We start from the raw sequence: 26,893 nt of genomic DNA, 5'->3' as shown, positions 1-26,893 counted from the left end.
AAAAAATCATACAAGGTTTTGATACATTTTGATGTAATATTTCGACTTTTAAAAATTATACGTAAAGAAGCCTAAAACAAAAACTATGCTGGTTTTTGTTTCTTACTCAAATGAACTTAAGAAATTAAACATATTTCTGCTTTTCTGGAGATTTAATAATCATTATATAGTGGAATAATAGAGTGTTTTTGTATGCCCCCATCATGTTTATAAAATGCCTCCATCCTAAAATAACAGGTTAATTAGAATAAATAAATGATTTTTATCATTGAACCTTCAAATCTAACTTCTGAATAACATCTTAAGAGAGAATTGAAGATCCAAAAACAGATTTGATAAAGTTTTTCTCAAGGATGAACTGCCTCCATAGTATGGCAACCCTAACTTTTGTTTTATTCCATAAAAATAAACTATAAACATAAACTTCAGCTTAATCGTACGGAAATTATTACTTTCTAGCAGTTTCAATGAAATTATAGGGAAATATTGCCCAAAAAACAGAAATTTTGTTCAAAACATAAATAGGCGCATTTAACCCGCACGGTTTGAGGTTCGGCATTTTAGACAACACTTTTAATAAAATCGTTTTCTTGGAAACAGAAGAAAATTTTAACATAAAAATTACTCCAATGTATAGAAAACAGATGGCTGCACACGTGTATATAGTTTTTGTACACATATTCGATGAGATATTTGATTAAATCAGTGTTCTGCTTAATAGGCGCATATAGCCCGCTCCTCCCCTACATTTGTAACGGTTGATTTGGCAACTTTTAGCGATTTTGCCAGCTTTGCGTGCGAGTAGCTCGGATTTTTGCGATGCGCGAGCAAAATTTTGATACGCTACTCTTCTTCCTTGGACGGCATTTTGACAACTGAAGAGTGAATTCCAAAATCAAAATAGGAGCAACATTCTACACACACACACACCTTCAAAATGAGGGGTGTTCAGGTTTTTTAAATGCGAAATACGTCAAGTTGATATTGACTGAATTTTGACCGTATCACCCTTTAATTTTGTTTGTTTTAAATAATCTATCAATTTGGATTCTCTTTGTTCATTGTTGGGCACTTCGCTTATGTCTCCATGGATATCGCATATTGTTGTAATTGAATTGTATTTGCGACATTTTTATTTTTATTTATTTATTTATTGCCATTCTGTAACGTAGGATACAATCTTATAACTTGTTACAATGTGTTATACTGATGTGTTTTCCTAGCTAAATTTTTGTTCGTTCGTTTTTTTAAAGATTATGTCGTTCTTAATCTGCAAGTCCTGCTAATAAACCCCTCTTGAACTCTGACCTAGATCTAATAGATTTTACATGGAAAGGAATAACGTTCCAGTTAACGATACCTCTCACGAAAAACGAGTTACTATAGTAAACGGAACTGTGTCGGGGAATAATGAAACATCCTGTTCGAGAACCACGTAGCGGCACAAGAAGAGATCTTAGATATTCCGGTTTGCCTGAGGATAGAATCCTATGAATAACAGTAACGGATCTGAAAGCATAAAATCTCTCGAAGCGACATCCTAATAAATCTTTTTGAAGATGTGAGACATGTGAGAATCTTGTAAGATTAAAAAAATATCTGACGCAAGAATTCAGCGCAATGCGAAATCTTCTCATAGATCTCTTCGAGGCGTTTTGATAAAGAAAATCACCGTAGATGAATAAAGGATAAATAAAAGACTTAAATAGGCGGAGTTTCGTTGAGGTATCCAAAGGTTTAGTTGTCAAGTAGAGCCTTTTCAAAGATCCATATATTTTACCACATTGGGAGATTATTTGGCGGTCCCAAGAAAAACTTTGTTCAAAAATTACACCAAGGTTTTCAGCGTGATCTACAAACGAAATTTCTTGTCCATCATAACAAAGTTTAGGAGGTAGGACAGATGGAGTTGACTTGTTGATGAAAAGTGCTTTTGTTTTTGCTGGATTAATAGGCAGAAGGTTATCAACAGCCCACTCGTGGATTTTTGAAAGCTCATGGTTCATTTGAGCACCTAACTACTGTAAGGAAGAACAACCATCAGTACTTGCGAATATCTGAACATCATCAGCAAAAAGATGCAAAACTTCAGAACCAAAGGAAGATCGTTTATGAATAACGAAAACAGAATTGGGCCCAAAATCGAACCTTGAGGAACCCCCGAATCAATTTTTGAGAATTTCGAAAAAACTCCATTGAAATTAACGGATTGCGTGCGCCTTTGAATGTACGAGAAAATCAATTAAGACGCTTGTTTGGAAAAATTGTAATTATGTACCAGTTTTTTAACAAGTTTGTTGTGCGCAACCCTATCGAAAGCTTTCTAAAAGTCAATTAACAGAAGTAATGCACTTCCTCTTTTATCCAAGGAAAGGGCTATATCATTATGCACTTTCATTAAAGCTGTTTCAGTGCTTTGATTAGGTTTGAAACTGGACTGGAACTCACTGAGAAAGTTATGTTTACCAATATGATCATATATTTGTTGTTTAATAAGCTTTTCAAATACCTTAGACAATGAACTCACCGTGGTGCAGAGTGGAAACGTGTCTATATCAGACTTGTCACCTGTAGATGTACGGCCAAGAGAACTACACGTCACACTTGGTACAGTCAGCTACAGTCAGCAGACGGGCTGCGTGCCGAGTGTGACAAAAACGTGGTGCGACCGGGCACCTTGGTACCAGTGCTCAGTTGCAAGAGGTCGGGTAGTCGCAACCCCGATATGCGGGACGACCAAATGTTCGAGCGGGTGTTGGTCGAATTCGCGCGTCGGGTGGTCCTAGCCCTGATTCGCGGATATGACCGACTCAAGACGGGCAGAGGGGCCTTGTTCCGTAATATATGGCGCCCATTGGATGGGTCTCGAAGAGTCGAGACGGAGAAATTGTGGGATGTGTGGATATCTCCAGACCCGAGGAGAGGCGAGTTGTTCTCGTCTCGAATTGGGTCAAGAGGTACCGAACGAGTGCCCTCGAGACACGAGGAGAGGTGGGTATTGACGCCTCGAATTGTGTCAAGAGGATGGATGTGAGAGGGTCTCGAGTCACGAGGAGAGACGGGTCATGACGTCTCGAGTTGTGACAAGAGACCGAATGTGTCACGAATGTGGGACTCGAGTCACGAGTAGCGGCGAACGGACTGCCGACCCGTGAATCGTGACAAAGAGTGGATGATGATTGCTGGTGTAGCACGTATAAAAACGAGTATTTGCCGTGGAGCGCATTGCGCGAGTATGGTCTCCCATGTCGGTATAGCCTTTGTTGCAGGTCCGCATGGGAATTATAGCCAGAGGTCCCAGGTGGATTTTATGGTGTAGGGGTACATAGTATCATGAGTCGTCCAATTGCACCGATGGACCCAGAGTAGCAAACTGGGGGGACGCGGTGGCTCGCCGTGCCTTGGAATGCAATCCGTAAAAAGGATTTACCACCTGGGTGATCAACAAATAAAAAAAAAGACAATGAACTCAAAATGCTGATTGGTCTAAAATTGGTAATATCTGATACGTTTGATTTTTTTGGAATTGGTTTAACTTTCACCCGTTTCCACAAAACGGGAAACTTCGAAGTTAAAATAATGGTGTTGAAGAGATGAGTTAATAATGCTAATAAAGAGTGCAGGAGAATTTTTATAAGTTTTATCGGAATATTATATATATCCACAGCATCGGATTCAATTTGAGATACAGAATTGACAACTTCATTTTCTTCCACAATTCTAAAACGGAACCCTCTAGAGTTCTCAGGCAGTCGCAGAGCTGCGTTGTTATTAATGGCAAAATTTGAAGTGAAAAAAGAATTGATTTCAGTTGCAGTGGAACTGAGATTTGAGAAAGATTGAAGCGTATTAGATAAACCAATTCTTTTCAAGTTACTCCAGACTTTTCTAGCAGCAACACTCAAATTTATAGAACGCTTTTCTTGATTAGGTTTGGCATCCGAAATCAACGAGGTCACTTTGTTTCTTAAAACTTTATAACGGTTTCGATCGGCTAAACTCCGAGAACGCTTCCATGTTCTGTATGCCAGATTCCTATTAATCATTGCAACTTGTATGTGATTATTGAACCAGCTTTGATTACGGAACTTTCTGAATTTTAAGGGAAAGAATAGATCGTGTATTTCTGTTAGGAAATTATTCAGTAATTCCACTAACATATCGGAATCATTTATGCTAAAAAATGAATCCCAGTGTAAATTGGAGAGATTTGCAAAAAGCTAATTTGCGTTATAATGCTTGTAGTCACGATACCAGTAGCCCATTTGCTCTTCATTTTTTTTTTTCAAAGTTAAGAGATGCAAAAATCATGTCGTGATGTGAAACTTTTGGATTTGAAATTTGGCTTAAAGATTAATTTTATCAGGTGTATCAGTGAGAATCAGATCCAATTGCGAACAACCATTATTGTGAAAAAAAAGTTGGTTCTGAGTTTATGCAATGAAATGAAAGACTTGAAATTGTATCTTTAAAAAAATCTACTCTACGCGATTTTTCTGGCTGGTAAACGGTGGATAATGTGCAACACGAGACCCCATAGTGGTCATATCACCTCTTATTCACAACTCCTATCTCTACCTCCCCGCGGTGCCGGCTGGGGTGCGAGTAACCTAAGCGGAGATCGGGTACCCAACCCCGGTGGATGCTTTGGTCGCATGCAGACTGAGAAGGTGGCCGCACGCGTCTGTTCCCCAGGTCAGGGGCGGCGTGCAACAACAACCGAGCGTCTGTTCTCCAGGTCAGGGGCGGCTCAAACAGCGTCTGTCTTGCAGCAAGCGGCTGAACTTATGAAATGCGGCTCCCGCCAGCTAAGTCCAAGATGACAGCCCCATCGCGGGATAGGGACTTTAGGCTAACAACCTACTGCTCCCGATTCATAAACTTGTTACGGAATCCGAAAGAAATGACCGATCTGGAACTTTGGCGACGACTTTTAGCATGAAAACACGGACACGAATTGGAACTTGGAATGTTTTAACCCTTGCCCAACAAGGCAAGCTGGCTCAACTTGCTAGAGAAGCTAGCCGCCTCAAGCTTGAAATTCTGGGACTGAGCGAAGTCCGTTGGCCTAATACTGGAGAACACAAGACTCAATCCGGGCAAGTCCTGCTTTACTCTGGCATACGAGGAGAACATGCTACTCGGGAACGAGGAGTTGGTTTCCTGTTAAGCCCGCAGGCCTACGCGGCCCTCATTAGATGGGAACCGATAAACGAAAGAATAATCCAAGCCAGATTTAGAACACGGGTTAGAAACCTTACAATGGTCCAGTGTTATGCGCCAACTGACGTTACCGATTTGCAGGAGAAAGAGCAGTTTTACAGTCAACTGAACAGCGTGATAGAGAGAATTCCGAAGGGTGACATTCAAATCCATTTGGGCGACTTCAACGCAAAGATTGGCTCCGACAATAAAGACCTTAAGCGCATCATGGGGCGCCATGGCTTAGGACAGATGAGCGAAAACGGAGAGCTGTTTGTAGAATTTTGTGGCAACAACAACATGGTGATCGGTGGATCGCTCTTCCCCCATCGACCAGCACATAAGGTCACTTGGGTATCCCGAGATGGCCGAACAGAAAATCAAATTGACCACATCTGCATCAGCCAAAAATGGAGAAGGAGCCTTCTTGATGCCCGCAACAAACGAAGCGCAGACATTTCATCTGACCATCACCTCGTCCTTGGCGAGATACGACTGAGAGTTGCGCGTGTCCAACGGCGCGAGGAGAAAGTCGGGTGTTGATACGACGTCCGCCGGTTGGAGAATCCAGAGGTGAAAAGGGCATACTTTGAACAGCTAGAATCCCGAGCCTCGGAGCTGCCGACAGACGGAACAGTCGAAGAACAGTGGTGTGGAATCAAGAATGCCTTTATCACGACGAGCCATGGTATTCTCGGTAAAGTTTGTGGAAGAAGAAGTGAATGGATGTCGGATGAAACTTGGAGGATGGTCGATGATCGGAGAAAGGCGAAAGTCGGAATTGAGCAGGCATGTACCGGGTCAGCCAAAGCAGCCACCCGCTTACGACATGCGGAGCTGGAAAAGGCAGTTAAACGAGCTTGTAGACGAGACAAGAGAGCCTGGACAAACTCCCTAGCCGAAGAGGGGGAAAGAGCCGCCGCCAATGGAGATATCCGATTACTTTATGACATTTCTCGCCGCCTCAGTGGTGCAAGGACTAATGCAAGAATGCCGCTGAAAGACCGAGCAGGTCAGTTATTGACCGATCGAACAGATCAGCTCAAACGATGGACTGAGCACTTTGAACAACTCTTCCGAGTCACGAATAGCGATGGCCAACAGAACCCGCAGCTCGAGGCGCCTACAGTAAGTCGCATAAATGGCGTCAACTCGGAAGCGCCCTCGCTGGCTGAAATAGAAGCGGCAATCAAAAACATGAAATCCAACAAAGCACCTGGAATCGATTGTATCTCTGCTGAAATGCTGAAAGCCGACCCTGCCCTGTCAGCACAAATGTTGCACCGTCTTTTCGCTGACATCTGGGATACTGCAACATTCCCGGCCGACTGGATGCAGGGTATCCTCGTAAAGGTCCCGGAGAAAGGAGACCTGACAGAGTGCGGTAACTGGCGAGGCATAACGTTGATCTGTACAACCCTCAAAGTACTCTGCAAAGTGATCCTGAACAGGATCCAGGAGAAAATCGACGCTTCACTCCGACGGCAACAAGCTGGATTCCGATCCGGACGATCATGTGTGGACCACATCACAACGCTACGAATCATACTGGAACAAATCAACGAATTCCAGGACTCTCTTCTGCTGGTGTTCGTTGATTTCGAAAAAGCATTCGACCGACTCAACCATGAAAACATCTGGGCGGCTCTAAGGCGACGAGGGGTCCCAGAGAAACTAGTCCATCTCATCGAAGCACAATACGAGGCATTTTCGTGCAAGGTCTTGCACGACGGTGTCTTGTCTGAGCCAATCCCGGTAACTGCCGGAGTGAGACAAGAATGTATTTTATCACCGCTACTTTTTCTAATCGTAATGGATGAGATTCTGACTGGATCGATCGACTGTGCACCGAACCGAGGATTGCGTGGAATCCTTCAACAATGGAGCATCTGAACGAGCTTGACCTGGCTGACGATATTGTTTTGCTCGCCCAGACGCAACCGGATATGCAGAGCAAACTCGACGACCTCACCGAAAGTTCCAAGGCAGCAGGTCTCAAAGTCAATGTCGGAAAGACCAAGTCGATGGAGATCAACACAGGAAATCCCTCCAGTTTCATGGTAGCTGGGCAACAAGTTGAGAAAGTGGAGTGCTTCCAGTATCTTGGTAGCCAGATAACGCCTGATGGTGGTACCAGGAAAGACATCGAAACCCGGATCAGAAAGGCCCGATTTGCGTTTGCGAGTCTCCGAAACATCTGGCGGTCACGCCAGATCTCTCTACGAACAAAAATCCGAATCTTCAACTCAAACGTCAAATCCGTATTGCTGTACGGGTGCGAAACTTGGTGCACATATGCGGTGACGACGCGAAAACTGCAAGTATTTGTAAACCGCTGCCTGCGGAATATCATCCGCGCTTGGTGGCCTGGCAACTGGATCTCGAATGAGGAACTACATCGCCGGTGTCATCAAAGGGCGCTAGAAATCGAGATTCGGGAACGTAAGTGGAGATGGATTGGGCACACGCTGCGAAAAGATGAAAACGAGATTTGCAGAGAGGCGCTAGATTGGAATCCAGAAGGTCATCGAAGAAGAGGCAGGCCCAGAAACTCGTGGCGGCGAAGCCTAGCTGCTGAAATCCGAACTGTCGACGAAAATCTTGACTGGGACCAGGTGAAGACGCTGGCTCCGGATCGTCAACAGTGGAGGTCTTTTACCACGGCCCTATGCACCGGAGGATCGGCGCGGGATCATTAAGTAAGTAAGTAAGTACGCGATTTTCTCATAATGTCTGTATTAAAGTCTCCTATAAGAAATCTATTGTTGCAAGTTAAGGAATACTGCTGCACATGATATTGCAATGTTTCAGAGCAGTCAACATCTGGAGGATTATAGTGAACTCCAACGAATAATTTGTTTGCTCCCAAGTGTAGTTTAGTTAAGATAAATCCAGTTGGATAACCATGAGATAAGCCGTTGCTATTATTAGATTTTCCAATTATTTAAATAAGAGATTTTTTAATATAGATGCATATTCCACCACCATTCCTATTACGATCATTTCGAATTTCATAAAATTTCTCACTTGTTGAAAAAAAGAAAGACATTGTTTCCTACTGTTAACGCTTTTTTCTACAGATTAAAATCCAAGAGTCCACTCTGACCACTGTTTTTGTGTTTTTTTTTTTTTTTGAACATAATGGAAGTATAACAATCAAAAGTCCAGAATTACCCTTTTCGCGGTCTCCCAATAATAACTCACCCAAAAGACTACCCTTGCGAAGAACAAGCTAAAAGTTGTGGTAACGTCTATTTATTTCACCCTCATCTTACGTTGTTTTATAAAATCCACCCCCATCAAGACGATCTTATTTTCAAAGAGTTTGAAACACCTTTGTTTGTCTTGCGTCGTCGTCATCGCCTCCTCCAAGATTAATGAACCAAACTGAATGACCAGATTTTTTTTGTATCAGAAAATGGTGAAAATTTAACTGTTTCCGTTTTTTCATTGTTGCTTATTTGAACCTTCCATTGGTAAGAAAAACATAAGCTTGGACAAAAGATTGAAAGACCCCCACAAATCCCATTGAACTTGAGCATTTCGTTTTGATTCATGATTGTATTTTTTTTAAACTCACCTCACAGAATCCAATTTTTTTATTACTTCCTGGTTCCTTCGGCAAACATCGTAAATTTGCAATGCAATAAGTGACAATGGATTTCTCCTGGAAGCAGTATCATCACATCAAATTGCGTGGATTAAGATAAACCCAGTAAAAAAAATAAAGACAACATTCGAAAGCCCCGGTACTTTCTGTATGCTTCCCGATTTTTTTTCTTCCTTTTTAATTGGCTCAAATTTTCAACAACCAGATACTCCCCACAACCAAAATTGTTGTTTATTTTCCCTCCACACTAGAACATTCCACGTTTTTACTTTCTTACTGAACCGGCACTGAAAGTTTTCGAATTCTTTCGTACGAGATTTCTACAAGCCCCCAACTTGCAAACACTCCATAGAAATCGAGAACAATTTTTCCGTCACATTTCCTAAGGACATTCGACGTGTATCGTTGACATGGATAAAAATTTCCTACAGAATTTTCGCTTCCACGTGCACTTAACTTGACCCAGACGAGGGCGTAATTGTAGAATAAAAGCTCACCCACCACAAACACAACTTTTCATTTCCGATCTAGACGCGCCTTCAAGACTGTTGATATCAGCGTTCAGTTATCAGTAGCGAGTGTCCACAGTATCCAAAAAGACCGGTCAACCGGAGCACATCCAACAGGTCCGGCTGCTGAAGCGCTACTGACAGAAGGTTCCAGGACTGCCGAAGGTTCACATTTCTTGCTATCAGCCACGCCATGATGCCGCCCAATTCAACCCACCCAACCATCATCAATCATTGCCATCGTCTTCGGGTGGGATACGAAACGTACGCTCTTATCAAACATTTTATCACCGGTCTTCGTCATCAACATCGGAGAGCAACATGTTGACTACAATGAGTTACAACTTGATATGCCTTCCATATATTGAACCAGATAGAAATCTTGATTTTAATTTCCATGTTTGTCAACATTGCTTTTTGTTATTGTATAATCAGCCCTACTTACAGTATTATCTGTATTATGTCATATCAGGTAATTGCTCTGTGAGCCCTCCCAGGAGATTGAACAAAAGTGAGGACAAATATCTATTCACGTAGGGCGTTGAGCATGTATTCCCTCATCGGCATAAGAAAGGTGTGTCTCCGATGACGCCATCGAAGCGAATTTCAAAGTCAACATAATTTTCCATCGTGTCCATCGTTGTCTCTCTTCTCAACAAGGTTATATGACACATTTTTTTGAAACAAAACAAATTTTTCATGACTGCACGGATTCACCTCATAACGAATGCTTGTATATACTCGATAGAGTTTAAATTTCCAAATAAAAAGTACCACCTATATCTATAAAGTTTACAGAAAAACTTGTTCAATGAATATCGTAATAAACTATGGATGAGCGGATTGACTTCAACTTTTTCGCACTACAAGTTTTCTTACATGCATTGTGCTTGAGTTTTTTGCGTATTATTACCAACTTATACAAATATGAAATTGATTTTAATTGAATGATTAATGGCATTTTGGAGAAGCATACATTCTAAAGGGTGTTCAGATCATAAAGTGGTCTAAGTTGCGAGTAAATCGAGAATTTGTTTATTAAAATAACACAGTATCTTTCATTTTTAAGTTCAATATGTATAAAAGGATTTGTTTATGTTTATTTGTTTCTTTGTATAAAAAATCAACGGAACACATGTTGATCCAAATGATAACTTAATTCTAAACAACTTCCTAAAATTAAAATCCATTCGACACAGTTCTGGACACGTCTAATATTCTCCTTCGGAACACATTTCTCGAAACGTCAAAGTCAAAATGCTCAGAAAAACGATTAAAAGTTTTTAAGCATACACAAGCAAACGACAAAAGCGCTGTTGGCCCCATAGTTGTTCAGACGAATGGGAACGTAAAGCTGCAAATGCTGGTTTCTTAATCCTCGAGGTCGTACACTAAGAGGGGCAGCCTCCAGCAGCGCGGGAGAGTCTATTCTCGATGTCACTTGAAGCGTATATCCAAGTCTATGAGGCGGCAACGATTTTCGTAGCTTGCAGACAAAACGGATCGTGCCAATTCAAGTGACATAGGGCATACCGCAAGAAGCGCCGCTGGATAGCCTCGATTCGTTCAGCTCCGTTCTGATAGAAGGGGCACCAGACAGCTGATGCGTACTCGAGGATGGAACGAACTATGCAGCAATAAAGACTTTTAAGGCAGTACACGTCTTTGAAGTCTTTGGCCATGCGAAACAGGAATCCAAGGTTTCTAGAAGCTTTGTCAACAACATAGTTCGTGTGAGTCTTGTACTCCAGCCGTTGATCGAGGATAACTCCTAGATCGTTGATATGTTCGACTCGGGTGATGGTATCGCTTCCAAGGATGTACTCAGCATGAAGAGTGAGCCGCTTACGGGAAAATGATATAACCGAGCATTTGCTGCGGTTCAACGGCAGGCAGTCAGAGGTCGGCATTAAAACGCTATTCGCTAGTTAGTCCGCTACATTTTTATATTGATATTTATTTTTTAACTTTATTTCTGGAGAACTTCCGGCTCAAAAAACTCCATCACTTTATAGAAAATAACATTTATCAGCATTGCTGCTTGAATAATTGCACCTAGTAATGTTTGTTTATCCATTTTTTCAACTGAAATCCCGTAATAAAACAAATTTGTCGACAACAAAGTAGCGGACTTATTTAGCGATTAGCGATTTAACGCCAGACACTAGAAAAAAGCATGCATCAGCATTCTTACTTGACTGATTACTTGTGGTGACGTTTGTCTATCTGCTGGCACAAAAGTTTGGTGAAAAAAATTAATGAAAACGATAATTATCTAACAAAAACGGAGCAGACAAATTAGCAATTAGCGCTTTAATGCCGAACACTGCAGGCAGTTAATGTCGCACCAGTGAGCAAATACGGAAAATTGCTGCTGTAAAAAGTCGATGTCGTCTTGGTTGTTTATGGTGTGAATAAGTTTCAGGTCATCAGCATAAGCGAGTTTGCGCCGTCAAGAAGCGAGAGTGCGTCATTGAAGTAGATTACGAAAATTATCGGTCCTAAATGACTTCCTTGGGGCACACCTGAGGGGGCAGGAGTCAGTTGGGGTCTACCTGGCAAAGCAGACTTGAACGAAAGATGTGAAGCTCAGTAAGTTGGTAGTTGTGGATTGTTTAGGCATGAATCTATGCTGGTCGTTGGAAATGTGAGGCTTGCAGAACGAGAAAATAGGATCCATAGCAACCAGTTCAAAGAGTTTGGATATCGCGCATAGAGCTGATATCCCACGGTAGTTGCTAACATCTCGCTTGTCCCCTTTTTTGCGGGCAGGAAACATATGAGCTTCCTTCCACAGTGAGGGAAAAATTGCGTTGTCCAGCGATGGTTGAAAAATATATTTGATGGGGGTCAGCAAAAGTGGCATAAAACGCTTTAAAAAAGTTGCTGGTATACCGTCCGGACCCGTAAAGGTTGAATTTTTCAACTTTGCTGTCGCTTTCAAGATGGCTACATCTTCAATTAGGAATCCATTCAAAGATGAACCTAGAGGTAAAATATTTCGGACAGCCCTGGCTAGTTGCTCTGAAGAAATGCCCTCAGTTGTAAAGACGCTTGAGAATTTCCTGGCGAAGAGCTCACATATTTCGGGGTCGGAATCAGCTGTGTTGTTGTCCAGAAACATGTGGGACGGGAGCCCTGTTTCTTCCGCTGATTTTTCACGTGCTTCCAAAAATTTTTCGGACTGGTCTTGAAGTTTCGCTGTAGCCGATTAAGATAATTCAGGTAGCAGCGTTTTTTAGCTGTCTTCAGTTGCCGTAGTTCTTTAGTTACCCACGGAGTCCGTATCCCATTTACCCGAAAACTTTTGCCCAGAATGATTTTTTCCCAGAATGACAAATACCCCAAATCAAACCCCAGAATTAACCATTTCCCAGAAAAAATCCCCAGAATGCACCATTTACCAGAAATTTGTTTCCCAGAATGGACCATTTCTGAAACATCTGGCGTGACCGCCAGATGTTTCGGAGACTCGCAAACGCAAATCGGGCCTTTCTGATGTCGTTGGGTTTCGATGTCTTTCCTGGTACCACCCTTAGGCGTTATCTGACTACCAAGATACTGGAAGCACTCCACACTCTCAACTTGTTGCCCAGCTACCATGAAACTGGAGGGATCTCCTGTGTTGATCTCCATCGACTTGGTTTTTCCGACATTGACTTTGAGACCTGCTGCCTTGGAACTTTCGGTGAGGTCGTCGAATTTGCTCTACATATCCGGTTGTGTTTGGGCGAGCAAAACTATATATAAGCCAGGTCAAGGTCGTTCAGTTGCTCCATTGTTGAAGGATTCCACGGCAATCCTCGGTTCGGTGCACAGTCGATCGATCCAATCAGAATCTCATCCATTACGATGAGAAAAAGTAGCGGTGATAAAATACATCCTTGTCTCACTCCAGCAGTTACCGGGATTGGTTCAGACAAGACACCGTTGTGCAAGACCTTGCACAAAAATGCCTCGTATTGTGCTTCGATGAGATGGACTAGTTTCTCTGGGACCCCTCGTCGCCTTAGAGCCGCCCAGATGTTTTCATGGTTCAGTCGGTCAAATGTTTTTTCGAAATCAACGAAAACCAGCAGAAGAGAGTCCTGGAATTCGTTGATTTGTTCCAGTATGATTCGTAGCGTTGTGATGTGGTCCACACATGATCGTCCGATCCGGAATCCAGCTTGTTGCCGTCGGAGTGAAGCGTCAATTTTCTCCTGGATCTTATTTTATTTTTATTTTATTTACATAGTATTCCGTCTCACGACATAACTTGACGAACATAATTCCTAAAATTCACTCGGTTCATAGCAACCGTTCTCCAATTTCTCGGGCACCCCACGTTCGCCAGATCACGCTCCACTTGGTCTAACCATCTCGCTCGTTGCGCCCCCGCTCGTGTTGTTCCTACCGGATTCGTAGCGAACACCTGTTTTGCAGGACAGTCGTCCGGCATTCTCGCAACATGTCCCGCCCAGCGTATCCGGCCAGCCTTCACCACCTTCTGGATACTGGGTTCGCCGTAGAGGCGCGCGAGCTCGTGGTTCATCCTTCGCCTCCACAATCCGTTCACCTGTACGCCGCCAAAGATGGTTCTTAACACTCGTCGCTCGAATACTCCGAGTGTACGCAGGTCCTCCTCGAGCAATATCCATGTCTCGTGCCCGTAGAGAACAACCGGTCTAATGAGCGTCATATACAGGTTACACTTCGTGCGAGGGCTAAGTCTTCTCGACCGCAGTTGCTTGTGGAGTCCATAGTAGGCACGACTTCCGCTGATAATTCGCCTCCGGATCTCACGGCTGGTGTCATTGTCTGCGGTCACCAGTGAGCCGAGATAGACAAAGTCTTCGACTATCTCCAGCTCGTCGCCGTCGATCGTGACCTTGTTATTACTGGACAAGCGGGTTCGGTCGGTCTCGGATCCGCAGGCCAGCATGTACTTCGTCTTGGACGTATTAATCATCAACCCAATCCTTCCTGCTTCGCGTTTCAGTTTGCGGTAGATCTCCTCCACCGCCGCAGATGATCTGCCGACTATATCAATGTCATCGGCAAAGCAGATAAGTTGACTGGATCTGTTGAAAATCGTGCCCCGCATTTCGCCCACCGCTCGTCGAATAACACCTTCTAGCGCCACGTTGAACATCATGCAGGATAGACCATCACCTTGTCGAAGCCCCCTGCTGGATTCGAATGAACTCGACAATTCACCCGAAATCCGCACACAGCACTGCGTTCCATCCATCGTCGCCTTGATCAGTCTGATCAGCTTCCCGGAAAAGCCGTTCTCGTCCATGATTTTCCATAGCTCGTTACGGTCGATCGTGTCGTATGCGGCTTTGAAGTCGATGAATAGATGATGCGTAGGGACTTGGTGTTCACGGCATTTTTGGAGGATTTGCCGCAATGTGAATATCTGGTCCGTCGTAGACCGTCCCTCCATGAAGCCGGCCTGATGACTTCCCACGAATCTGTTTGCTTGTGGCGTTAGGCGGCGGAGTAGGATTCGGGACAACACTTTGTATGCGGCATTGAGGACAGTGATCGCTCGGTAGTTCTCACAGTCCAATTTGTCGCCCTTCTTGTAGATGGGGCATATTACCCCCTCCTTCCACTCCTCCGGTAGCTGTTCTATGTCCCAGATCCGGATTATCAACCGATGTAGGCAATCGGCCAACCTGTCCGGGCCCATTTTGATGAGTTCAGCTGCGATGCCATCCTTCCCAGCCGACTTGTTTCTATTCAGCTGGCGAATGGCTTCCTTAACTTCACTCATCGTTGGGAGTGGCTCCTCTTCGTCGTTGGCTACGCCGGCGATGTACCTTCCCCCACCGTCTTGATCTCCTGCATGTGCGCCGTTCAGGTGTTCATCGAAGTGCTGCTTCCACCTTTTGATCACCTCACGATTGTCCGTCAGGATACCCCCGTCCTTATCCCGGCACATTTCGGCTTGCGGCACGAAGCCTTTGCGGGATGCGTTGAGTTTCTGATAGAACTTTCGTGTTTCTTGGGAACGATGCAGCTGCTCCAGCTCCTGGAGCTTCTCCTCCAGGCGGCGCTTTTTCTCCTGAAAAAGTCGGACTCGCTGCCTCTTCCGCTGTCGGTGATTTTCCACATTTCGACGGGTGCCTCTTTGCACTACTGCCGCCCGCGCGGCATTTTCTTCGTCCATCACCCTCCTACACTCCTCGTCGAACCAGTCGTTCCGTCGAGATCGCTCCACATAACCGATGACGTTCTCCGCCGCACTGTTGATGGCTGTTTTGATGGTATCCCAACAGTCCTCGAGAGGGGCTTCGTCAAGCTCGCCCTCTGCCGGCAGCGCTGCTTCGACCGATTGTGCGTAGTCTGCCGCGACCTCAGGTTGCTTCAGTCGCGCGATGTTTAACCGAGGCGGGCGCCGGTTTCGCTTGTTGTTCACTACGGAGAGTTTTGGGCGCATCTTCACGATCACCAGATAATGGTCCGACTCGATGTTGGCGCCCCGACAGGATCTGACGTCGATGATGTCCGAAAAGTGCCGGCTGTCGATCAAAACGTGGTCGATCTGTGATTGCGTTTGGTACGGTGATCTCCAGGTGTACTTGTGTGGGAGGCGGTGCTGAAAAAAAGTACTACGTACGGCCATTCGTTTGGAGGCGGCGAAATCAATAAGTCTGAGGCCGTTTTCGTTGGTCAGCTGGTGCACGCTGAACCTTCCAATTGTCGGTTTAAATTCCTCCTCCTGGCCGACCTGAGCATTGAAATCCCCGATGACGATCTTGATATCATGTTTTGGGCAACGGTCGTATTCACGCTCCAGCTGCGCGTAAAATTCGTCTTTGTCGTCACCGGTACTTCCGAGGTGAGGGCTGTGCACGTTGATAATGCTGATGTTGAAGAACCGGCCCTTGATTCTCAACCGGCACATTCGTGAGTTGATCGGCCACCACCCGATCACGCGCTTTTGCATCTTTCCCATCACTATAAAAGCTGTTCCAAGCTCGTGTGTGTTGCCGCAGCTCTGGTAGATGGCACGACCATCTGGATACGTTCGTACCGTGGAGCCCTTCCAGCATACCTCCTGCAGCGCTACGATGTCGAATTTGCGGCTCTTCAATTCGTTGGAGAGCACGTGGGTACTGCCCACAAAATTTAGAGATCGGCAGTTCCATGTTCCAAGTTTCCAATCGCTAGTCCCTTTTCGTCGCGTGGGTCTTTGCCGATTTCCATCCGAAATTTGTTGTTCGTTATTCGTTGCTTATGTTTTTTTAGTAGTCACAGGCTCGCAAGGCCCGCAGCTAACCCCACTATCTCGCAGGAGGACCGTCGTGATGTTGCTGTTTTGGGTCCCGAACACCACCAGGACGTTGTTGCACTCCGCACGCCGCCCCTAACATGGAGAACAGACGCGTACGAAGCCCCCTAACTCATTCTGCATGCGACCAAAGCATCCACCGGGGTTGGGTACCCGATCTCCGCTAAGGTTGCTCGCACCCCAGCTAGTACCACGGGGAGGTAGAGAATCGGAGTTGCAGACAAGAGGTGATATGACCACTACCCGAGGGTTGGGTGTATGGGGTCTCGAGTTGCACATTGTCTACTTCACTAGCCTTTCTCCTGGATCCTGTTCAGAATCACTTTGCAGAGTACTTTGAGGGTTGTACAGATCAACGTTATGCCTTGCCAGTTACCGCATTCCGTCAGGTCTCCTTTTTCGGGACCTTTACGAGGATACCCTGCATCCAGTCGGCAGTGAATGTTGCAGTATCCCAGATGTCAGCGAAAAGACGGTGCAACATTTGTGCTGACAGGGCAGGGTCGGCTTTCAGCATTTCAGCAGTGATGCAATCGATCCCACGTGCTTTGTTGGATTTCATGTTTTTGATTGCCGCTTCTATTTCAACCAGCGAAGGCGCTTCCGAGTTGACGCCATTTATGCGACTTACTGTAGGCGCCTCGAGCTGCGGGTTCTGTTGGCCATCGCTATTCGTGACTCGGAAGAGTTGTTCAAAGTGCTCAGTCCATCGTTTGAGCTGATCTGTTCGATCGGTCAATAACTGACCTGCTCGGTCTTTCAGCGGCATTCTTGCATTAGTCCTTGCACCACTGAGGCGGCGAGAAATGTCATAAAGTAATCGGATATCTCCATTGGCGGCGGCTCTTTCTCCCTCTTCGGCTAGGGAGTTCGTCCAGGCTCTCTTGTCTCGTTTAACTGCCTTTTCCAGCTCCGCATATCGTAAGTGGGCGGCTGCTTTGGCTGACCCGGTACATGCCTGCTCAATTCCGACTTTCGCCTTTCTCCGATCATCGACCATCCTCCAAGTTTCATCCGACATCCATTCACTTCTTCTTCCACAAACTTTACCGAGAGTACCATGGCTCGTCGTGATAAAGGCATTCTTGATTCCACACCACTGTTCTTCGACTGTTCCGTCTGTCGGCAATTCCGAGGCTCGGGATTCTAGCTGTTCAACGTATGCCCTTTTCACCTCTGGATTCTCCAATCGGCGGACGTCGTATCAACACCCGACTTTCTCCTCGCGCCGTTGGACACGCGCAACTCTTAGTCGTTTCACACCAAGGACGAGGTGATGGTCAGATGAAATGTCGGCGCTTCGTTTGTTGCGGACATCAAGAAGGCTCCTTCTCCATTTTCGGCTGATGCAGATGTGGTCAATTTGATTTTCTGTTCGGCCATCTCGGGATACCCAAGTGACCTTATGTGCTGGTCGATGGGGGAAGAGCGATCCACCGATCACCATGTTGTTGTTGCCACAAAATTCTACAAACAGCTCTCCGTGTTCGCTCATCTGTCCTAGGCCATGGCGCCCCATGATGCGCTCAAGGTCCTGATTGTCGGAGCCAATCTTTGCGTTGAAGTCGCCAAATGGATTTGAATGTCGCCCTTCGGAATTTTCTCTACCACGCTGTTCAGTTGACTGTAAAACTGCTCTTTCTCCTGCAAGTCGGCAACGTCAATTGGCGCATAACACTGGACCATTGTAAGGTATCTAACCCGTGTTCTAAATCTGGCTTGGATTATTCTTTCGTTTATCGGTTCCCATCTAATGAGGGCCGCGTAGGCCTGCGGGCTTAACAGGAAACCAACTCCTCGTTCCCGAGTAGCATGTTCTCCTCGTATGCCAGAGTAAAGCAGGACTTGCCCGGATTGAGTCTTGTGTTCTCCAGTATTAGGCCAACGGACTTCGCTCAGTCCCAGAATTTCAAGCTTGAGGCGGCTAGCTTCTCTAGCAAGTTGAGCCAGCTTGCCTTGTTGGGCAAGGGTTAAAACATTCCAAGTTCCAATTCGTGTCCGTGTTTTCATGCTAAAAGTCGTCGCCAAAGTTCCAGGTCGGTAATTTCTTTCGGATTCCGTAACAATTCTTTCAATCGGGAGCTGTAGGTTGCTAGCCTAAAGTCCCTATCCTGCGATGGGGCTGCCATCTTGGACTTAGCTGGCGGGAGCCGCATTTCATAAATTCAGCCGCTCGCTGCGAGACAGACGCTGTTTGAGCCGCCCCAGACCTGGAGAACATAAAAGAGAACATAAAGATAAAACCGAACGTTTTCTTAGTGTCACTATGAACTGAACGATTCTATCAATGATAATCATCATCATCATCACTTCTCACTTGTCTTGGGGTGGCGAAATGGCCAAACAAGACCGTCTTATCAAAACGATTCGGCGGGAATCTCTAGGACCGGCAAAATTAGCCCATCAAGAGTATTCTCACCACCTCCTCCAGGTGATTCAGCAAACATTAATGGCCCCGTTTTCTGATTCTGCTAGAAGAAAACAAACGCAAATGTTTAAAATTGCTTCCTTGTACCTATGCAAGCAATAAAAGTTATCTAAACCTAATAGCGGGTGGAATGGCATCGATGCCGAATCAATTTTAAAAAGTAATGTTTACATCAAAAGTGTTCCACTGTGGATTGAGATAGAGGTACTTTTATGACCTTTTCTCCAGAAATGCTGACAGCTTGAGCACATTGAAGGAATTGTAAACTGATCGGAAGAGTACATTTGCCAGTATCCCATGGGGATAAACCAATCAGATGGCATCCGTATATTTTTATTCTTGTTTGTTTTTTTTTTCTTTCTTTCAACCGTTCAACAAACTTATAATGATTGACACGTAATATCTATCAGGAATTGAGAAGCTCGATACACTTCAATGATTTTTTTTTTCCAGAATCATTTCTGGTTCTGTTGCAACATTGTAAAATTTCTTGTCAACATGAGTATCAATTGCTCGGCAATTTGAGCGTTTGAAATTATCTGAGAAGTTGAGCGGGAATTCAACATTCTTATTTTTTTTTAATTATTGAAAAACAACTTGAACTTTGTCATCGTTTAATGGAAGCTTTATTGGAATCGGAAGCATGTCAATAAAAAATCTTCACAAATATCATTGAATCTATAGGACGAATTCAAAAATAAACGGATTACTCTGTAATGAGCGCAAATTATACCGAGGAGTGTTTATTAGCGTCCGTAAGCAGCTTAGACGACGGGACTCGTTCGAGTGTTGAAGTTATTCCTGCCCTAACTCAACCTTTAACATGCCATTTTTCACGGTTCAGCGATCATTTTCCTTATTATTTTGTACCATTAATAAATGGAAGTACAGCTGTGATCGTGGAACTCGTTTTGAGCGTTCACGTTCATGAAAATGACTAGGTGTCAGCATGTTCTGAAGAAGACACTTCATTTTGGTTACATACGATTCGTTGAAGTTTCCAATGCTGTTCGGATCAATATGACTCAAAGTGCACATTCAAATCATTTAATCCAAAATATGAGTTTAGAAAATCGATTCATTGAATAATGAGATACAGCGATGCGAAAACCAAATTGGATGACTTTTCTTCTACCAGAAGATCCGGGATATTGGTCAAATTTTCATTGGAGCCCAATTTATTTATACATTATCGAATGTATGAATAAATGAAAATTCTTAAATTTAAAAAATTATAAGGCAAGAACAAATTCCAAATTCTTCTAATGTAAATCTCCCCACCCCTTTCGATTTGTCCTAAAATCCCGAAGAAGAGAATAAATAAAGTTTAGGGCATTGTATTGAAAAAAAAATTTAAATTCTTCGAAAATTCAAACAGTTTAAAGAGTGAAAGTCAAATTGTATAAAACGGAAATTATAAAGGTGAAAGTGGGGTACCATGGGCCACTTTTGTATTTGCTCCATAACTTCTTTATTTGAAAGCTTAAATTAGCTTAGCTTGTTTGACTACTCATATCCACCTTAAATCATTGAACTCGAAATGCTATTTAATTGTTTCGGGGGATGGTAATGCTATTTAATTACGTACTTCAAGAGAAAAGATGATTTTTTGTTATTTTTTTAACAATTCATGCGAATTTCGAATGCCATGATCGCTGGCGTGGCTAAGCAGAACAAGTTCCACGTCGCCAATGGTTGCTACTCCGTGATTAATCGAGGCCATCAATTCTGCACAAAGTCCAAAAGAATGGTGCTTGGGATTAGCAGTTCATTCTCAATGTACAAAACTCATGCTCTCCGCTTTTGAAATGATTAATAACGGCGCCGGCCACGTCCTAGTAGTCAATGGGGAAAAAGGAAGGAATGTTAGTTTGATACTCTTAAGGTTCAACTAGCAACTTCATGCTCCTGCATACTCCAAAAATAATTTTGAAATAGTCAGAACCAGAAATAAGTAAGTATCACCAACTATGGAAACCGTCTGTACGTCTGCGAATCTATATTATTTGAAAGCTTAAATTAAAAAGAAAAATAGAAGGGTTTTCTACATTTCTAACGTATCATAAGACTTTTTTTTAATAGAGAATTTTCCACAAGTTCTGACAGTTTTGAAAAAGTATTTTCAAAATGGCGGGGAATCGTGGGCCATAAATAATCCAAATGGATAATTTTTTAAATAAAACATCACCCTCCACCTTCCCTCCCTCGTGATGTCTTAACTTTAAGTTACAAAAAAGTATTTCAAATTTGTTTCGGCCTTAAAAAACATTGAAATTTTCTAAGACTCATAAAAGATGTTTCAATGCAGTTTGGCCAGCGAACCGGGAAAACCGGGGAAAACCGGGAATCGAAAATGGGACCGGGAAAACCGAAAAAACGGAAATTTCAAATCAAAACCGAGAAAATGTGAGAAAATGTGGGCAAAAGACGGGAATTTCTTGAAAACCCAATTTTTTTACAGATCAGTGTATACCTTTTAAAGTCTGTTTCACATAGAATCTGGTCGCATCTTTTCATTTACTGCAGCGCCCCTAGTTGTCACATCGCGAATCTATTGAGATTGTTTTGATTGGCGATTTGCAGCTCGAAACTACTCTCAGGGGGCCCTGTAATCAAAAGGGTGATATTATGGATTGAAACGTCATGATACATAGTATTTTTTCAAAACAATCGGGAAAATTCCAAAATTGATCAAGATTGGATTACAGAATAAGGTAAGAAAAAGTGAACTACGCAATCTTTCATAGATTTAGAAGCCGGATATTATTTAATATATGTTATTTTTTAGGTTGTGGAAAACTGTGTTGTTCCATATTGCCACAGCGAGGAAAACCTACCCGAAATCATATTTTTTCTAGTCTAGAGCATAAAGGAGTTTCTTAGAATTAATGATGAATCACTCGTAAGATAATAAACTGCAACATTTATTAGTTAAAAAAATTAACATTTCTCGGAAACATTTAAGATCTACGCCGAATCTCGATAAAAAATTTTTTGCACAAAAAATAAAAAGCAACAATAACAAGCATTTGGATAACAAGAGCAAAAAAAAAATTTGCGTGAGTGGACGAACGGAGGGAATAAATTGGAGAGCATCGAAATTCTATTGCCGAAATTGAAGAAAGTACGATAAACTATCATCGATTAGGATATCACTTTTTGATTTTGATGCATTGCAGATCTAAGCAGGATCATAAACTTTATTCCTTCACAAAAGAAGAACCATCCTGATAAACCATGATTAACATGGTTTAATTAAATTAAACAAAACCGAGTTTAACATGCTTAAAATTTAAATAAGTGACGTAAATGTTTGTTAAAATTATTCAATCCAAAAAAAATTTAAAAATAAATAAAGATATAAAAATCCAAATTGTCTACACATTACTGAACAAATAGGTATTTAAAATTATTAAATCGTTGCCGGGGAAATCGAATACAAAAATGACATAAAATACATGGCACCAAATCCAAAAAATAAGAAATTGTACCAAATCATTCGTAAACGCAATATAGAGAAAATCGTTTTGAAAACAAGCATTTTACTGGAATATTCTTCCATTCATCGAAGGTTGAGCTGTAACATTCGAGAGGTACCATTTGCAATTTAAATGTTTCAGCAACGGTAAAATTCAACATAAAACACAAAAATCTATTCCTATCAGAACAGCTGAAACTGAAATCAAAATAGAATTTGGATGGAAAAATCATGAAAAACTCTGTATGCTTATGCAAGAAGTATTTCAATAAGTAAATTGATGATTTTCTTATCTAATTCAATCGTTGTTACAGGCCGAAAATGGGCAGTTACCAGAAAAATTTGAATTTTGAAAACAATTTGTTCTTACCGCCATGTAAAAAATCTGCTATCATCACCCTTTTGTTAGTTCCGTAACTGAAATCTAATTAGCGCTACATGTCAAATAGTTTTGCTGCAAATGGTTTGTTTACTACTAATTGAAAAGCAAATTCAAGCCTTAAAATAATATTTGAATGAAGATTTCAAATTTTAAGAATAACGACATTCTATTATTCTGGTTGGATCACTATTTCAGACTCAGAATTTAGATAAACATGCCAAGTCCAAAGTCAAACACCTAGCACTCAGGCTCTAAAAAAATTAAAAATGTATAATGAAAACCTCAATAATTATTCAAGACGAAAATCAAAACTAAACTCAGGAGAAATTAAATTTAGCGGATTCGATTCTCAAAATGGCAGAGAAAATAAATAAATTAAAATAACAATCAGGGTCAATCAGTTGAAATTCAAATCATGAATCCCAACTTAAAGTTGTTAAGTTTTGATTTACAGATCTGTAATTCACCTGAATGTTTTTCACCGTTGATGATTACATTTCAAATTTCATAATTAAGGAACCAGAGCTCAATAGACAAATTCTGTGTGCGATAAAGAAATATTAATTGGAACATCGTCGTTTTAATTTAATCTAAAACATGTTGACAAAATTATTGAAAAAAATCAGAGTTTTGCAGCAGATGTAGATTGAGATATGAAGAATCGATTGGTATAAGTACTTAACTCAAAATTGACGATTTTGGCACCTCATCCCTCTGATTCTAAGGGCCTCAATTATTTTTTTTATTCCTTTGCATTCAAACTTGCTGTATTTTTTAAATTCGACTAGAAATAATAACAATACCAAAAATGCACAAAAAATAAGCTAATTTATATTTAAAATCACTTTCTCCAATACGATTTAAAGTCAATCAGAATCAATGTTATATATAAATGCGATTTCCGGCAAGTCATTCATAGATTATTCAGAATGAGGATGCTCCTGCTGAACTAGAAAAATCTTAAAAATAAATTTTAAGAAGCCTAGTTCACAAATTTGAAATCAATATTTCAGAAACAACTGAAATATAATGCTAATTGACATTTCCTATAAAAACAGAATTAAAAGTTTCGGACATAAGAATCAGCGCACAGAAATAGAATATATAAAATAGACCACCAGATTTAAAAAGAAAGCAGAACCCAGTTTTAAAATGAATTTCAGACAAGGATAGAAATTAACCCTGAATAAAAATTATTCATCAAAATGATAACAATTGTTGTCATCTTTTTTTTGAATTTCTTTCCTTAATCAATTGAAAATTTTATTAAACAATATGTTCAATTCATCATTGAAAGCTTCAACTGACAATGTACAGGTTGGGTAATGGGTGATTTCTCGAATGATTAATAAGAAATTGACAGAAATTAAAATGATAGATTTGTTGTAAATATTGAAATCACAAAGCATAAAGTTGCTACCACGAATCCACGAATTTTTTCGAACTTTTCATAGATTGATTAAAAAAAAATTACGATAGATACAAGAGAAGTGATTTATAAAAATTAAAATAAGTAAAACATTTTTAATTTTCGAGCTTAGGTTTTGTAATTTGATAGCTATTTTTTCGCCGTCTATTGGAATATTGGGTACTGGAAAAGACTCACTGTAACAAATATATTTTTCTTAGATTCTAGATTTATAGGCTTCCAAGAAGATTTCGAGCTGACTTTGATGCCTGAATCGATAGCAAACACTAACCAAAATGAGCTTTCAATGAAAAAATGATGGTAAAATTTAGTATCGTATTTTTTCCGTTTGCAGAATTAGGTTTAATTGAAGCATCAATATATCGGAATATGATGCCAAATCAATTCTTTAATAAGATGTTGAGACCTATATGAATGCTCTATTTAGTTTAGTTTTTTTTTTTCGTAGATAACAAAACACGGCATCTTTAAGGTTTTATTTAAATATTAAGATACAGCAGAAAAGTGAGTTCAAAAATCAAAATTATTTAGTGGTTCAAGACTAAATCAAAATGAAGACAAACAGAAAGTTTGTTTGTTTTCGGCAACGCACATCTTGAGTGTTGATTTTTCAGTGATTGCAAAAATAGATTTGGTACGAATTAAGGTGGCATAACAGGCTAATGTTGCTCTCGTTGTGCATAATACTTCGTCTAGCCATCCTAAAGGAATTTTTAAAGCACAATGATGCTAATTTTTGGCTGCAAATGATACTTAAGGGGGGGGGGGGGGGGTGTTATAGGCTAACGGGTAAAAAAAACACCATTTTCACGATTTTTTTCTAGAGCTATCGTTCAAACAAATGTATTCAAATTTTTTGCATTATACAAAGCATTGTTAAAAGAACATTTAGTAATTTTTTCGTAGAAAAATATTGAAAAATGAGCCGGTGACGGAGCACTTTCGAGGATGCCTTTTAGAAAACAGGATTTGCGGTGGACACTGTATCTCAGCACAGAATCATCTGAAGTCAAAAAATCAGAGCAAAATATTTTAAATAGATGTTTTTCTGGACCCCAACGTTTTTATTTAACTTAAAAAAAAATTTATGAAATTTTTGTGGCTGTGGCTCTCAAAACTCGTTCTAAAACGTTGAAACGAGAAATCATTAGGATTTCAGTGAAATTTACAATTAGCATAATCGAGGTGTCCTTATATGAATAGTGAGACCCAAATTCTTCCACCTTTATTTGGGGAACATGATTCTAAATTTTACTATCAAGTCATGAAAACAAAATAAGGTATAATTTTATCAAAAAGGTCTGCTCGTGTTACTTTTTCAAAACATAAAATTCAGGATAGAAAAAAAAATTATAAAAAATATTACAATTTTTTTTTAAGTTTGACTAAAGATTCGGTAAACTATAAACAGCGATTCTATAAAATTCGGTATATTTATTTGAAAATTAAAATAGTTTTTATATAGATAAAAAGGTTAAAAAAAAGTTTTAAAACATTTTAGAAAGAAAATTTTTCAATAAAAATATTTCACCGTTTAAAAAAAATTAAAGAATGTAATTGATTTTTCAAGGACACAGCATTTAGGTGCCTATGTTTTAAAATTTAGGTAGATTTTGGCATCCTGAACTCTTTTGTCAGGTTTTGTCTGTCACTTTTAGTATTGGTGATATAATTTTTATGAGTTTTGAAACGATGTTGAGATGAGTTTTGAGTGAAATCAATCAATGTTAAACTAACAAATCCACATGGAATAAGAAAAAATAAATTCTGAACATGTTCATATTACTTCATTCAATTAGGGAATAATATTTCGATGAAGATAATGAAAAATGATCATTAAACAGTTAATCTCTATAGTTTTTTTTTTTAATTTGAAAACATATCATCACTAGTATTATTAAAATTATTGAAGAAATATTGAAATAAAAAAATTATTTCATTGAAAAAATGTGTTAAATCCTTCAAAACGAGCGCGCATTTATTGATTTAAAAATATCTAAAATTCAAATCGGTTCAAAATTTAAAAAAAAACTGGCAAAATTCCTGTTTTTAACAAAACAGGGTAGAGGAAACAAATCAAATTCTTCTATATATATTTTTTCAGAAGTTAAAATTGAATGTACTTGCGGTTTTGGGAAAAATTGATAATTGATTTAAAATCTTTATTTAAATTTATAGGTATTATCAAAAAATGCAGAAATTTCTTAAATGGTAAAAATCATTTAAGAAGTTTTTTGCATTTTTGGAAAAAAACCAAAAGTTTTCAAAAATTATAAAAAAATAAAAGCTGAAAGAAAAATTAAACTTATTGCTTATTTGAGTACAGGGATTCCAAAATAATCATAAAAAGTTCTCAAACTCTTTGCACCTCGGAAAATGTGAATTTTATGGCCTCGTGTAATTTATCAAAATGCTTTTGAATGTGAAGCTGAACATTGAGATAAACAATAATTTTTTATTGATGCTGGAATTGGTTTTCTGAAAAATATTTCATATTCGCTTAAAATTTTTAATGATAAACTCGATTTTTGTAAAAGCAAGAAGATTTGTAATTGAGTAATCGATACTAG

At 40.9% G+C, this 26,893-nt stretch overlaps 1 protein-coding gene across 3 annotated transcripts in view; it reads right to left on the bottom strand.

Moving 5' to 3' along the window:
* The window catches only part of LOC129750050 (platelet-derived growth factor receptor alpha), a 519,951-nt gene that overhangs the window by 323,886 nt on the left and 169,172 nt on the right, over positions 1-26,893 (bottom strand). Inside the window, exons 1-2 of one of the 3 annotated variants that reach the window (XM_055745247.1) lie at positions 9,310-9,426; positions 8,783-8,869 (exon numbers count right to left, since the gene is read on the bottom strand). The exons of 1 other annotated variant lie outside the window; for it this stretch is intronic. The gene's annotated coding sequence lies outside the window, so the exon portion shown is untranslated. Of the gene's footprint in view, positions 1-8,782; positions 9,444-26,893 lie in introns of those variants that run through there. One more of the 3 variants, XM_055745246.1, reaches the window with a different exon arrangement.

Source organism: Uranotaenia lowii, chromosome 2 (assembly GCF_029784155.1).
Source record: "Uranotaenia lowii strain MFRU-FL chromosome 2, ASM2978415v1, whole genome shotgun sequence".
NCBI classification, from domain to species: Eukaryota; Metazoa; Arthropoda; class Insecta; order Diptera; family Culicidae; genus Uranotaenia; species Uranotaenia lowii.
This window is presented reverse-complemented; position numbering and strand designations above follow the sequence as displayed.